A 13,770-nucleotide genomic window follows, 5' to 3' on the forward strand; every position below is an offset into this window, starting at 1 on the left:
TGACAAGGTCTAAAAGCGTTTGACATCTACCACTTCTGTCAATATAAGAAAGAAGATTGCAGTTCGATGTGGTTTGGTATTTATTACTTCAGTTAGGACATGTCATATGGGTATTATATGGTTACAGATTTGAGGGCAGGATGGAATGGTGGTCAGTGGTTCACGCTGGTTAGGCCACGGATGTGATTTTTACCCTCAGCATCGTGTGTCTGGAGTCTGAATGATCTCCCTATGTGACTCCAAAAAACCTGCAAAGATTTCGGTCCACGTCCTTTAGCACTAATGCAAAATGCAATTTCATTTGTTAACAGCAGCAGTAGGCTAACATGGCTTCATTACAGTGACCACTAATGCACATCTGTTGGGAAGTTCTCAGGTTTTTACACATGTAAATGGCACAAGCAGTCGGCCATATTGTAGCATCCAAAATATACAGCATCATTTCCTATTTTCCTGCACTGCTAAACCAACAAAAAAAGAGAGGGCGTTCCAACCTCATTCTCTTCCACTTAGTCTTAGAAACATTTAAAAATCCAGAAATGGCAGCATGAACACTAGAGAGGCTGGTCTGAAATCTAATTTGAGGTGGCTGCTTCTCTTGCTTAGTCTGTAACTGTGATGTGAGCTAATATGTTAACTATTGATAAGTCAGGCCATATTTGCAGCAATGCAGTAACCAAGCACAGCTGCCCACACAACCAAACAAAGAGTCATGAGTCACGAACGTCACCACTATGATGACACAAGTGAGGCCTGGGTATCATAAACTTACAAATAGCTGATACTCCGTGCCCACTGGCTCTAATGCCAAGTGCCAATTAAAATATACAGCACCCATAATAATAAAGCTGTGCAGCCATGGACTGTTACACTCAGACAGATAACGGGCCAAAGGCTGTAGGCTGACCCTGAATTTGAGAAGGAACTGAGACGCCTTAATCTGCAGCCCGTAAGTCGTCAGCCTGTAGGAGAGAGACAAAGAGAGGCGCATTAGGTATAGTCCACCTAAATCTCCTCATGACCTTGCTGGAATCTGATCTGTGCAATCGGACATCCCTACCCCTAGCCTAATGGCAGGTTTCCAAAGTGCTGATAAAAGTACCGCCCTCTACTGGCATTTGATGTTATTACACTCTTATCTTCATACTAGAGTACATATTAAACTGGTAAAGGCAGCAAAAGTAACAAATACACCAAAGTCATGTTTAAGAGGTTCCTATAATTCTAAAGTCTTAAGGGTCTTTATTACTCAAACCAAGAAACTCCACAGTCGTAACCAAGATCTTTCTCTACCACAGGGGCCCTGTAGTCCTATTTGATAGATTCCACCTTGCAGATTCCTACCAGACATAAAGTCTTACAGTACAGTAGTTCTTAACTTCACCCCTTCCACTCCCCATCTGCAGGCGAGTGCTGTACCTGCTCCAGCTCTTCCCAGTGTGCTCCACAGGAAAAAGCTCACATGATGGAACACATGGTGGTCTTTTCCTGTTCCTCCCTCTCGGACTCCGAGGTCATGGACTCCTTTCTGCAGCACAAAAACCATGCTCCTGTTTTAGCCCGTCTCCTAGCTTTCCGTACTGAATAAAAAAATTAAAGGCAAGGATGCGCTGGGCAATGTACCTGCTGGTTTCCATGGTAGCAGCCTGGTTTGCATGTTGGCCTGATGGTGGTATAATGAGGGGTTCACTCAGATTAGCCTGCAGCAGGTGGAAATGGTTCCTTGGATTCCTGGAACTGGATCGAGCCATCATGCACTCACTCTCCGTACCACTAGTCAGGATCCCGTTGTGTTCCAGGTTAGCATTGGGCTGCTTGTTCTCAGGATCAGTGGGGGAAAGGTCTCCCTCCACCACAAATCCCTGTTGCCCATGAAGGGTGGGTCCGGAGTAGGCCAGCTGCATCTTCTTCAGGTGATTAGCAGCTGCTGTCGCAGTTAATGTTTGCTAAATAGAAAAAAAACACACATACACCTCTGCCAAATACTCCTTTATATCGTAAATGCAATGATTTTGCAGATCTACCCTGGGAGCTTAGAGCAATGCTATCCTACTGGAGCCGTTCATCAGCAGTGACCCCTTGCCTGCTAACTCCCAAAGAAGCTGGGAGCACACTCACCCTCCACTTCCACGTGGCAAAGTTCTTTTGGATCTGCTCACTTACGGAGTGATAGATGTCCTGGCTCTTAGCTGTGTTTCCCATTATCCTGCCAGAAGGGACAGGAAGGACTCGGTCAACAGGAAGACCTTGAGGAACTTTCCAGCATAACAATAAACCTTTAATCCAACCATAAGTTCTACATTTCTGTCAGGATCTGGCCCTGTCTCATTTATTTTCTTCCCGTTTGGCCAGTAGGTGTCGCTGGCCATCCTGTTTCCTCTGTCTTACAGCCCTAAGTCCCTAGCGTGTTTCCCTGCTCTCAGGGCCACTGCGAAGCTGATGCCCCTCCAGTAATGGGCTGAGACCTGTCTTGCCTTTTGTTTAATTTATTGGGTTTTATTTTACCCTTAGCTTTTAGTATTGTTTCTTTGTCCTTGCTTTTTATTCTTGTTAATAGTCTACCCTGCTCATGCCTTGTTGAATTATGTACTGTTTGTTACTAGTTTCTCTTTATTCAGTCAGTCCTTAGTGTTTGTTAATATTTCCTAGTTTATTGTGCTTGTTAATAGTAATTAATTCCATCTGTTCCTTGTTTTCCTGTGACTGTCCTGATTGGTTGATTTGGTTATGGTCCACACCTGCCCCTTGTTTGCCTTGTTGTCTTATGTAAGTATTTAAGTATCTGCCTGCATTCAGTTCATCAGTTAGTCATTATGTTTAAGATGTGTGCATATAGACCAGCGATTCTCAACCCATGGGTCGTAACCCAAATTTGGGTTGTGGAAAGTTCTGTAAGAGTTGTGAAACAAAGTGGAAATGTAAGCATTAAAACCAACAAGCTCCTATGCTGATCCACAATCAGATTTCCTAGCCCTAATCTTAGAATTAACCTATACAAATGAGTCTTGGGTCTGCAAATGCTTGGCACAAAACTAGTGAACACTTAACCAATCCATGAAGCCAAACCACAGATGCTTAATTTAAATTCACTGGCACATCCAATCAGAATTCAGTAATAGGCATTAATTGGCATAAATTGCAGAGTGCATTGCATGCTTGATCATAGTGTTAATTTAAATCTATACGTGATATAGGGTCGCGACTGAGCTGGCATGGTAGAAATTGGGTCGTGGTGCAAAAAAGGTTGAGAACCACTAGTTTAGACATTTGTAGCTTATTATTGTGTTTGTTCTTATTTCTCTCGTTCAGTTCCTGACTCTTTGTGGTCCCTTTATTTTGTGGCTTTTCCCTTTGTGTTCGGTTTTTGTTAATAAAGCCCTTTTTCTTGTAGCCTTTCTGTGGATCCTCCCACAATTTTTCTGTCCCTTTGCCATGTCCCACCGTAACAGTTTCCAAATTGGCATTTTACTTACCAGGGGTGTTGAAGTGCCTGCTCTGAGGTGTAACGTAATTTCGAGTTCTTTTGCATCATGTTGCGAATGAAGTCCTTAGCTGAGAGAAAAACCAAAGACAGCTACTGAGCATTAGAGACAAATCAGAGCTGGGTTCCCTGGACATTATCTGCACTTGTCACTAAGCACCAAGCTAATTCGTCCTTCCTTCGTCCTGTTTTGTTTATCTGTCGACTCACCAGAATCAGAAATGTCGTCCCAGAAGGGAGAATCAAATTCATACTGGGCCTTCATGATCTTTGCATAGAGCTTGGTCTCATTCTCCTCGTAGAAAGGGGGGTATCCACATAACCTGGCGAGGAACAGAGGCAGAGTATATTCTGGAAATCTGCTCTCAGGATAAGCACAGTCAAGCAATATCCTGACAAGCTTACTCATTAACAACAATTCAGAGAAATCAGGCTATCCTATTGACAGGATTTGTCTCCTTCAGATTAGTCCTAAACTTGAGCCATGATTTTTCAGGACAGATCTGGATTAGTACCTTTAAAGGACAAATAATGGTTGATAACTTGAAAAGGATCCGAAAAATCATAATGGCAAATATCATCAGTCAGGTTCTCATACAGAAATGGATTACTCGGCAGTCCTGATGAGTTCCTTGAGTTTCCTTCCTAGTTATTCGCATGTCCATGGATATTTTACACTGAGAGTCTGGTCTAACCTGGAATGGTAACCAAGGCTGCGCAAAGATGTTAATAAGCTTAATAGAAGCACCGTGCTGATGAGTGTGATACAACTTGCATAGAATTACTCACAGGATGTACAGTAAGTGATGACTCCAATAGACCAACAGTCAACGGTTTTGCTGTAGTGCTTCTGGGCTAAGATTTCAGGGGCTGTAGGGTTGGACATAATATTTAACCACTGAATTATTGAAATTCACACTGTTTGAGCCTTTGAGCCCCCCCTCCCCCCAGTATCGCCTTACCCACATATCCCGGCGTTCCACATGCTGTCGACATGACTCCGCTGTCCTCAATCTTGGAGAGACCAAAGTCACTAATCATAATCTTGGCATTTTCATCCTGGCTGTAGTACAACAGATTCTCTGGCTATCAGGGGACAAATCAAAGGACATCAATTTGTCTCTTTTTCCAGACTTTCTTCTTCCTCGCAGTACCCTTTTGAAAAGGTAAGCAAAAGATATAAGGGTAGAGATATGATCAACCCTTAGAGACCAGTTTAGAGCAGAGATCATATCTATTTTACACAAAAAGTAATGGGATTTATATAAAAATATGCAATTATTTCCAAAAATATATATAAGAATTAGCATTCTAGCACATTCCTTAATGTCAAGATGTGGTCAAAGATGGGTGTGGTGTGATGTTTTCAGTGCAGACATCACCATGATGGCAGCACACCTTCAGGTCTCGGTGGACGACGTTGTTCAGGTGCAGGTAGCTCACGGCCTCCAGCACCTGTCGGACCACGTGGCTGGCATCCTTTTCCGTGTATGTCCCACGCTCCAAGATCCGGTCAAACAACTCACCGCCAGAGACGCTGCAGAACAGGCCAGGGGTCGGACGAGACATGAAGGTCAAAGTGCACTTAATATGCACAAAAGACTAAGACTGAGGTGCACTTTACTGATCCCAGGGGGAAATTAAATTCTGGATAATAAACATTGCAAAGTGCCATTTTGTCCATATTTATATGCTAGTGGACAGCAATAAAGAGAATGTAATAATAGAAGATAGTTGGAAATATTTCTATAGTACGAGAGAGAACTTCAGAACATCAGCAGGTCATGACGGATCAGTACTCACAACTGCATGACGAGGTAATAGTGGGTGTGGCTTTCATAGAAATCTTCCAGGCCAACAATGTTCTCATGTTTGATCCTGAAATAGTCCCAAAGCAGAGATCTGACTTACCACCATAGCCCTGATATTGTAAAGCAGGTGGGCAGGTGGACACCCTTCCTGTTACAAATGCCTTCTGTAATTGGTTGTTATTCACCAGGACAATGCTAATTGGCTTAGACCTCAGAACTGCCATCTCTGCTCAGGTGAGGGCCTGCAGCACCTCCCACCTCCCCTAGGTAAGGGCCTGCAGCACCTCCCACCTCCCCTAGGTAAGGGCCTGCAGCACCTCCCATCTCCGCTCAGGTAAGGGCCTGCAGCACCTCCCATCTCCGCTCAGGTAAGGGCCTGCAGTACCTCCCATCTCCACTCAGGTAAGGGCCTGTAGCACCTCCCATCTCCCCTAGGTAAGGGCCTGCAGCACCTCCCATCTCCGCTCAGGTGAGGGCCTGCACTACCTTCCACCTCCCCTAGGTAAGGGCCTGCAGCACCTCCCATCTCCCCTAGGTAAGGGCTTGCAGCACCTCCCATCTCCGCTCAGGTGAGGGCCTGCAGTACCTCCCACCTCCCCCAGATGAGTGCCTGGATTTTCAGTCAGGACAAAGTACGCAGGTCAAACGCTCCACAGTCCAGCTCTGAAGTGTGACCCATTTCATAATGCTGTTTTTCACGTGGGCATCAGCATTCAATATGGCTGCCTTTGCAGACAACTGTACAGTTGTAATGGACTCCACCGTGCGTTTTCACCCCACAGAAGGGTTAACACTGTCATATCACAATGAACAGTATAACTATCAGTGAGGACAATAATCCTCAGTCTGACTGAATACAGCACTCAGAACACACTTCCTTGCCCCCCCCCCCATTTGAAGGTGTGTATGTGAATTTTATCTTACCTCCTCAAAACACTGATCTCATTCTCCAGTTTGTTGGCCTGTAGATGCTGCTTGTTCACGCATTTCAGTGCAAAACGGTTTCCAGTCTCCCTCTCCCTCACCAGGAACACCTCAGAAAAGGCCCCCCTGTTTGGCAGAAGGGGGGTTCTTAGTGTCCTTCGTTAGCTCTGCCTGCTTCCAGCTCTCCTTTACTTGAGTCTAGTAGCCATGACACTTATCTGACCTACCTGGAGTCAACTACGACACAAGAAACCCAGGTTTTGCAATCTTCATGTTTTAAGTGCTGTACACGTAAATTGTTTTAATTCCAGATTTGAGGTAGAAATGAAGACTCAGCCACAGATAACAAGGGGCTGTATCCAGCAGTTTGTCTTCTCTGGAGTTGCCCTGCTTTGCACATCTTCTCAGTGATGTCACCAGCCAGGTGCCTCATTTTATGAAGCCCACAACTTAATCCCTGCTGCCCCCCCCCCCCCCCAAACCAGTTAGACCGACACTTACGATCCCAGCACCTCCAAAAAGTCAAACACCTCCCGTATGTCATCTGTGCTCTTTGTGCACATGCAGGGTCCCTCCATGCGGCCCATAATGCCTTGCTGGAGACTCCTGTAAGGCAAGAGAGCCACTCACCCAGCTATACTTCACTCTGGCCAAAAACATTCTTGGAAAGTTGCATTTCTTTGAGAATAATTTTCCTTATAGGAGGTTACAAAGTAGCCAAACTGGCTTACAGACAATTTTTACTTGAAACATTTGTTGGGTAGATCTTTTGTACATATGTGTTCTGTACTGTGTCTGAAACTAAACTCACTATATTCTTAGAATTAGAATAATGTTCAGTATATTCTAAGAGGTACTGTGCCATGGTATCTGTACTGTGGTACGGTTAATATTTGAGGTACCTGTGTTATTATTATGTAACCGTATCATACATATGCTTTAGTATGTACAACGGTAGCGTTTCTTACAGGTAAAACAGCACAAGCATATACTGGCGGTCCCATTCGAATCTTGACTTGCTTCTGCATTACCGTCTACCGCCTGCTGTATAGTTTGCAACATCAAAGGCTTAACTAATTTACTTACAGCAGAAAGTCACAAGCGGCCACATACCATATACCTCCTTATAACCATACTTTCCGCACAGGTAATGCAATTTTACAGTGCGCGATTAGATTGCAGGAATGCAAACGTTACCAACCGGATAATTTAAGCATTATTATCCATACGCATTAAAACGGTACTTGAAAAACAAATTGACAGCAAATGAATTATATACCGAGCGGTATAATTAACATATAAACAGCACACTTGCATGTGCAGGGTGAATTTTACCTGTCGTGAAACACCGCAGATGACGATGCTGCGGACGTCCGTCCGATCAAAGGATCCTGAAAAACAGATGAGACGGAGCCCACGGCAGCTTATGGTCCCTTACGAAGCGGAAATAACCTGCTGGGTATGATTATAGGGCGATGACTTGCAAGTGGCTTGACTTCAGCTGAACCCAGGGAGGTATGAATGGAAGCCCGTTATGCTGACCTAGTCCTACTTGTCCTTGAGGCGATCGTAAGTTAATAAAGTTTGTGCTAATAAACTCATCGTTTTCAGTCGCATTAACATAGTAAGCTCATTTCCAGTTCCAGCTACTTAACCATACACGTAAATTTGGTAAGCCATGTATTTTTATCTGTTGGAATTGACCGATATGATATTTTCGCTGAGAAAAGAAGCGATGTGACGTAAGAATACAGCATAAGTTATGCATTATAATTAAAGGACGCCCTTAAATGTATTTGTAATTTAACACTTAAAACGTTACTTAGATTTAAGATGGCCGACGTAATACAGAATAACAGCAGCAATATAACAGATAATAGCTTGGTTTACTTAGGTACCTGTGAGAAAATAAAGATAATAAACCTGCAGATAAGCATTTGAATAATGGCAATAACGTAATGAACAAAAGAAACACCTCTTAAACGAAATGACTGAATCATAATCATTATCATTAATGGACTATTGTTGTGTGTGTGAATCAAGCTTTTCCCCAAACCGAACTTTCCATCCATCTTCCAACTGTTTACCCTGGACAGGGTTGGGGAGGGGGGAGGAGGAGGATTGGACCCTACTGCATGCAGCATAGAGTACAAGGTTGGGGTACAGCCTGAACGGTATGCCAGTCCATCACAGGGCACATGCCTGCAATCACTCACTCACACACTCATTCACTCACAAACATTAGTGTGACTGCAGGAGGAAACCTGTACAGTATAGGCAAAACATACAAACTCCACACACACAGAGTATGTAAACCCCCAAACCTGAAAGTAACTGTAGGACCAAGTAAGTGTCACACTGATTCTTTAATTACTCAGGCTATTGCTATCAAGAGCACAGCTAGAACTTCTGGCAAAATATGTCACTTTACCCCCCCCCCCCCCCCCCACCCATTACATAATTTTACATATTTAAGGGCCCCTGTAAAGTGCTGGGCTCCCTGAGTCTGCCAGGGTCTCTATTTCCCTACTGCAGCCCAGATTGCCTGACTGATTCCCTACTTAGTGGCACAGTTAGTGAGAGGATGGCGCCGATTAGCCGTGCGCTAATCTAGGACAGCTCCCTGACCCCAGCTAAGGTTTTGTAATCGTGGGATTTCGGGACAGGAAGAAAAATAACACAACGAAACAACAAACCTGAACCATGTTTGAATTAACCCCCACAAGAGCTCAGGGACACTCCGTAAGAGAGAAAAGGTGTGTCTCGGGGGTCCCTTGTAAAATGACCATTAACCCCCCCACCCCCCCAACAGACAAACACACACACATCCCCAATCGGCAACAAGTATGTGAGAATTGGAGTCTCATTTTATTTATTTATTTATTCATTAGAATCGCCGTGTTATGTTAGCATCAAACACTAGCAGAATTAGCATTCACGTATAAATTTGCGAATCCATCCTGTTCAGCTGTTCTGCAATATTTATTAAGTAGGTGACTGAAAATCGCATTTCGACCAATAAAATGGTGCTGACACAACCAGCTGAGTTTGTTCACGCTTTTGGTCCTGCGAGGAAGCAGGGCCACGTCAGCGCGGCTACGGGAAAACTGGTATGGAAGACTGTCAGTTCGGTTAGGGTTAGGGTTAGGTTTAGGGTTAGGGCTCAGGTACGCCTTGCTTCTGGGTGGCAGTGGGGAAGTGCCATTTTACTGGACTGCCAACCAGGGCAGCCCCTCCCTCCCCAAGACCTATGATATAATTCGAACACTGCACTGAAACTCCCGGGAGTCTTTAAGGTGAAGGGCATTCATTGCTGGGACGGCAGTGTTATGAAAATTGCTATAAAAAATACATTGATTTGAACTGAATCAGTGATTTTTGGATAAAAAGTACAACAAATAATATTGGATACAGCAGAAATGTCTGCCCATAAACATGGGAATACCACAGGGTAATTGTCATGTCTAATTCTTCTGAAAATAAGAAAGGATGAATATGAATATGTATAGCACATGAAATGCTGAAGGGGTCGAATAGGGGTGATTGACCAATGGAAGTGGTTGACAGGCATGTTTAGCAACAGAGCATCATCCACTGCAGGAATCCAGCCAGGAGCTGAATGAGACCAAGAGCCAGCTTCTTGTCCCGCCCCTTGGGGCAGGTCCTCCTGATTGTCCTGCACCTGTCCTATTCCCTTTAAACCCCTGCCTGCTCTCACACGCAGAGCGAGGTCTTGCTTCCATAAAATGTTCCTGCTGAACATTTAAACCACATCCATTGTCTCTCCCATTTCCTGTTGACTTTCTCCGCTCCTGCCCTCCTTCATCCCCGCTGCCCTCACACTCACCGCGTCTGCTTCTGTCCCATCTTCCATGCCTGTGTACGATTGGTCTTCCCAGCTTTTGACCCCTTCGGATCCGTGACCTCGACTCCTGCGACCTGCCTGCTGATTCCAGTTCTGGTTATCTGAGTTCTTTAATAAAACCCAATTTACTTGATCTCTGGTCCTCTGAGTTTCTGTCCTTACCAGGCGTGACAGTTCCGTGCAAGCTGGGTAGGATATATATTGTGACTCAGTATAGGAAGCACAGAACTGAGGTACAGAACAGCCCAGTGGCAGGTCAGCTACTGAAACAAGTTTGTTTCTGCTTTCTCAGTCCAGCCCTGGTCACATGTCCTTTAATCCCTAATCCAACAGGTTACTCTAATGCCTGATATTTTAAGCTTGATCTAAGCCCATATAATATAGATCTACAAATTCGCTTTTCTAATGAGTTAAAAGCAGCATAGCAGTGGTTATGAGATGAGAATCAGAGAAGTCATATAAAATTTTCCTTTTCTGACAACAGTTCCTTATATTATATGATTAAAAGTATGCTCTGCAAAAAAGGAATCACTTTGTACCCAAAAGCAAATAACTGCATTTAACTATACAAGCATCTTGTTGGGGATTATACTAAATTGTCATGACCTGCTCGTACGATCCTTCCGTGTGCCACGCCCCTCTCGTTACCTCATGTGAATTCCTGATTGTTCTCAGCTGTTCTGCTTTTCTGTCCCTTAGTCATGTGTATTTAAGTCCACGTCTGAGTTTGTATCCCCAGATCCATCATTGACGTTTGTCCTGTGTTGCTTCCCGATCTGTCAATAAAACCCCGTTTTTTGGACTCCTGTCTCCCGGATCTGCTTCCTCGCTACCCGTTCGTGCACAAGACATAACATAAATTGCCTGTGTAAAGATTCAGCAATTATTTCTATCCATTTCCATTCCAGGGGAAGAGATTCATAGCTCACATTATGCTATTCCTGAAATTTTAGGTGACAAAGCTGACTCAGAACCTTGCCAGTATCTTCACTACGTGGGGTCTGAATTGTTTGAAAGTGTTGAAATATAATTGGAATGTGTCTGTTATATGTTGATATGTGTTCACACTGTACAGTGCCACTTCTGGGAACCTCGATCCATAGTCCGTCCAACAGACTGAGAGGTGGCCACGCTTCACATTAAGAACCCTGGATAGTGGCCACCTATCAAAATTGCAGCACCTGGGCTGTGGACCAAAAATCAAGCGCCCTGTACAAGGTCATGCCCATAATTCCACTGACCAATAACCCCAGGTGCCTACGGCTGACAGAAATAAGAAGACAAGGGCAGCTCTGAGAGGACAACAGGAGGAAGTGCAGGACTGCGACCTAAGCGCCAGCTGTAGGAACAGGACTGCGACCTAAGCCCCAGCTGTAGGAACAGGACTGCGACCTAAGCCCCAGCTGTAGGAACAGGACTGCGACCTAAGCCCCAGCTGTAGGAACAGGACTGCGACCTAAGCTCTGACTGTAGGAAGAGGACTGCGACCTAAGCCCCAGCTGTAGTAACAGGACTGCGACCTAAGCCCCAGCTGTAGGAACAGGACTGCGACCTAAGCCCCAGCTGTAGGAACAGGACTGCGACCTAAGCTCTGACTGTAGGAAGAGGACTGCGACCTAAGCCCCAGCTGTAGTAACAGGACTGCGACCTAAGCCCCAGCTGTAGGAACAGGACTGCGACCTAAGCCCCAGCTGTAGGAACAGGACTGCGACCTAAGCCCCAGCTGTAGGAACAGGACTGCGACCTAAGCTCTGACTGTAGGAAGAGGACTGCGACCTAAGCCCCAGCTGTAGGAACAGGACTGCGACCTAAGCCCCAGCTGTAGGAACAGGACTGTGACCTAAGCCCGTCTGTAGGTACAGGACTGCGACCTAAGCCCCAGCTGTAGGAACAGGACTGTGACCTAAGCCCGACTGTAGGTACAGGACTGCGACCTAAGCCCCAGCTGTAGGAACAGGACTGCGACCTAAGCCCCAGCTGTAGGAAGAGGACTGCGACCTAAGCCCAACTGTAGGAACAGGACTGCGACCTAAGCCCCAGCTGTAGGAACAGGACTGCGACCTAAACCCCGACTGTAGGAACAGGACTGCGACCTAAGCCCCAACTGTAGGAACACCAAAGTCTGAACATGCCGCTTAAATGGTGGTTGTGTTAATGAACTGGCTCACTGTTCTGTCTCCCCAAAGTTCCTCCTAATCTCTCTTTTCATCACTTCTATAAACAACATTCATATATTTGGGAGGGACATTTTTAATGTTTCTATTTTTATCCATCTAAGGTTCCATTGTTTCACAAGGCTCACATTTCAACAACCAATAAGACAGACAGACAGACAGACTAGATAGATAGATAGATAGATAGATAGATAGATAGATAGATAGATAGATAGATAGATAGATAGATAGATAGATAGATAGATACTTCATTGACCTCGAAGATTTCCACTGCAGTACACACTATATGAGAAGGACAGTAAGTTTATCGCTGTCATCTTTCTTTTCATAGACAGGGTTATTGTAACATTTTATCTGAAAACAGGAAAACCAGCTGGATGGAACGTTTCTGTTTTGGGTTATCCCACATTGGGGGGGGGGGGGGTTGCTGATTACTTTACCAAATGTTGTTGTTTGTTGCTGCTCACCGCCATGGCTGCAAGTCCAAAACGGGCGTGGATGTTCTGTACTAATAGGTCATATGTTATAGCCTGGCTGTATGCCTTGCATGTGACAAATAAAACCCCTGAATTCTTAAAATATCCCTACTGACCAAGACATGATGGGTCCTCTCTTCGGCGAACGACAGGGGAAGTTAATGCCCTACACGTTTACCGTAATTTTGGATTAATTTTACCACAAAAAAAGACTCTTACTCCCCTCTTGTGGTTAATCGAGACGATTACAGAAGGATTCCGCTGTCCATTTTTCAGCTAAGCTTTTTGTGTTATTGATTTTGTTATAAGAAAATGAGCAATTTGAGCCAAAACTATTACTTCTCACGAGTGTCCCTCTCATTCTTGTATTTGTTAATATATTTCATTGTGAAACTAATCTTCAGGAGGTACTTTTTTGATTGACCCTATGTGGATTTTTCGTTATGAAGCTGAAGAATTTTGTATTTCCGAGAACATTATAGAAATCACTTCATATTCAGCAGTAGAGCGAAGCGGTTTTCAAACTTTCAACGCTTTAAGGTCTGAGCTGCACATATGGAAAATCAGTTTAGCAAAGCAATCTGATGCTAATGACTTTTATAACACATTTTCTATATCATAAAAAACAAAATCCCATTTGCCAGTAAAGGAAAACTGAAATTTAAAAATTAAATAATACATTTTTGTAATAAAGTGTTGAAATTAACTGATAAGTAATAAAATAATTATGTAAATGATTAATTATTTAATGAATTATCTAAGTCTTACTACCGTTACTTACTATATGCTGTTTATAAACGAATTTTTTTCTGGATTTGACAGACATGTCGAGCTGTACGTGTGTTACCGGCATACAGGGGCGGATTAAGGTGCACAGAGGCCCCTAGGCTACAGTGGTCTGTGGGCCCCCCAACCCCGCCCCCCTCCGCGCCAATGGGGGCCCCCTTGCAGGCTGACACACGTGGGGCCCCTAGGCTTAAGCCATACCTAGCCTGTGCGTTAATCCGCCCCTGCCGGCATAGCAGTAATAATTCACACC

General features: G+C 44.5%; 1 pseudogene; it reads right to left on the bottom strand.

Moving 5' to 3' along the window:
* Nucleotides 1-62: 62 nt before the first annotated feature.
* On the bottom strand, nucleotides 63-10,361 carry LOC111858914 (calcium/calmodulin-dependent protein kinase type 1D-like; annotated as a pseudogene).
* Nucleotides 10,362-13,770: the final 3,409 nt, after the last annotated feature.

This window comes from Paramormyrops kingsleyae, chromosome 8 (assembly GCF_048594095.1).
Source record: "Paramormyrops kingsleyae isolate MSU_618 chromosome 8, PKINGS_0.4, whole genome shotgun sequence".
Classification (NCBI taxonomy): Eukaryota; Metazoa; Chordata; class Actinopteri; order Osteoglossiformes; family Mormyridae; genus Paramormyrops; species Paramormyrops kingsleyae.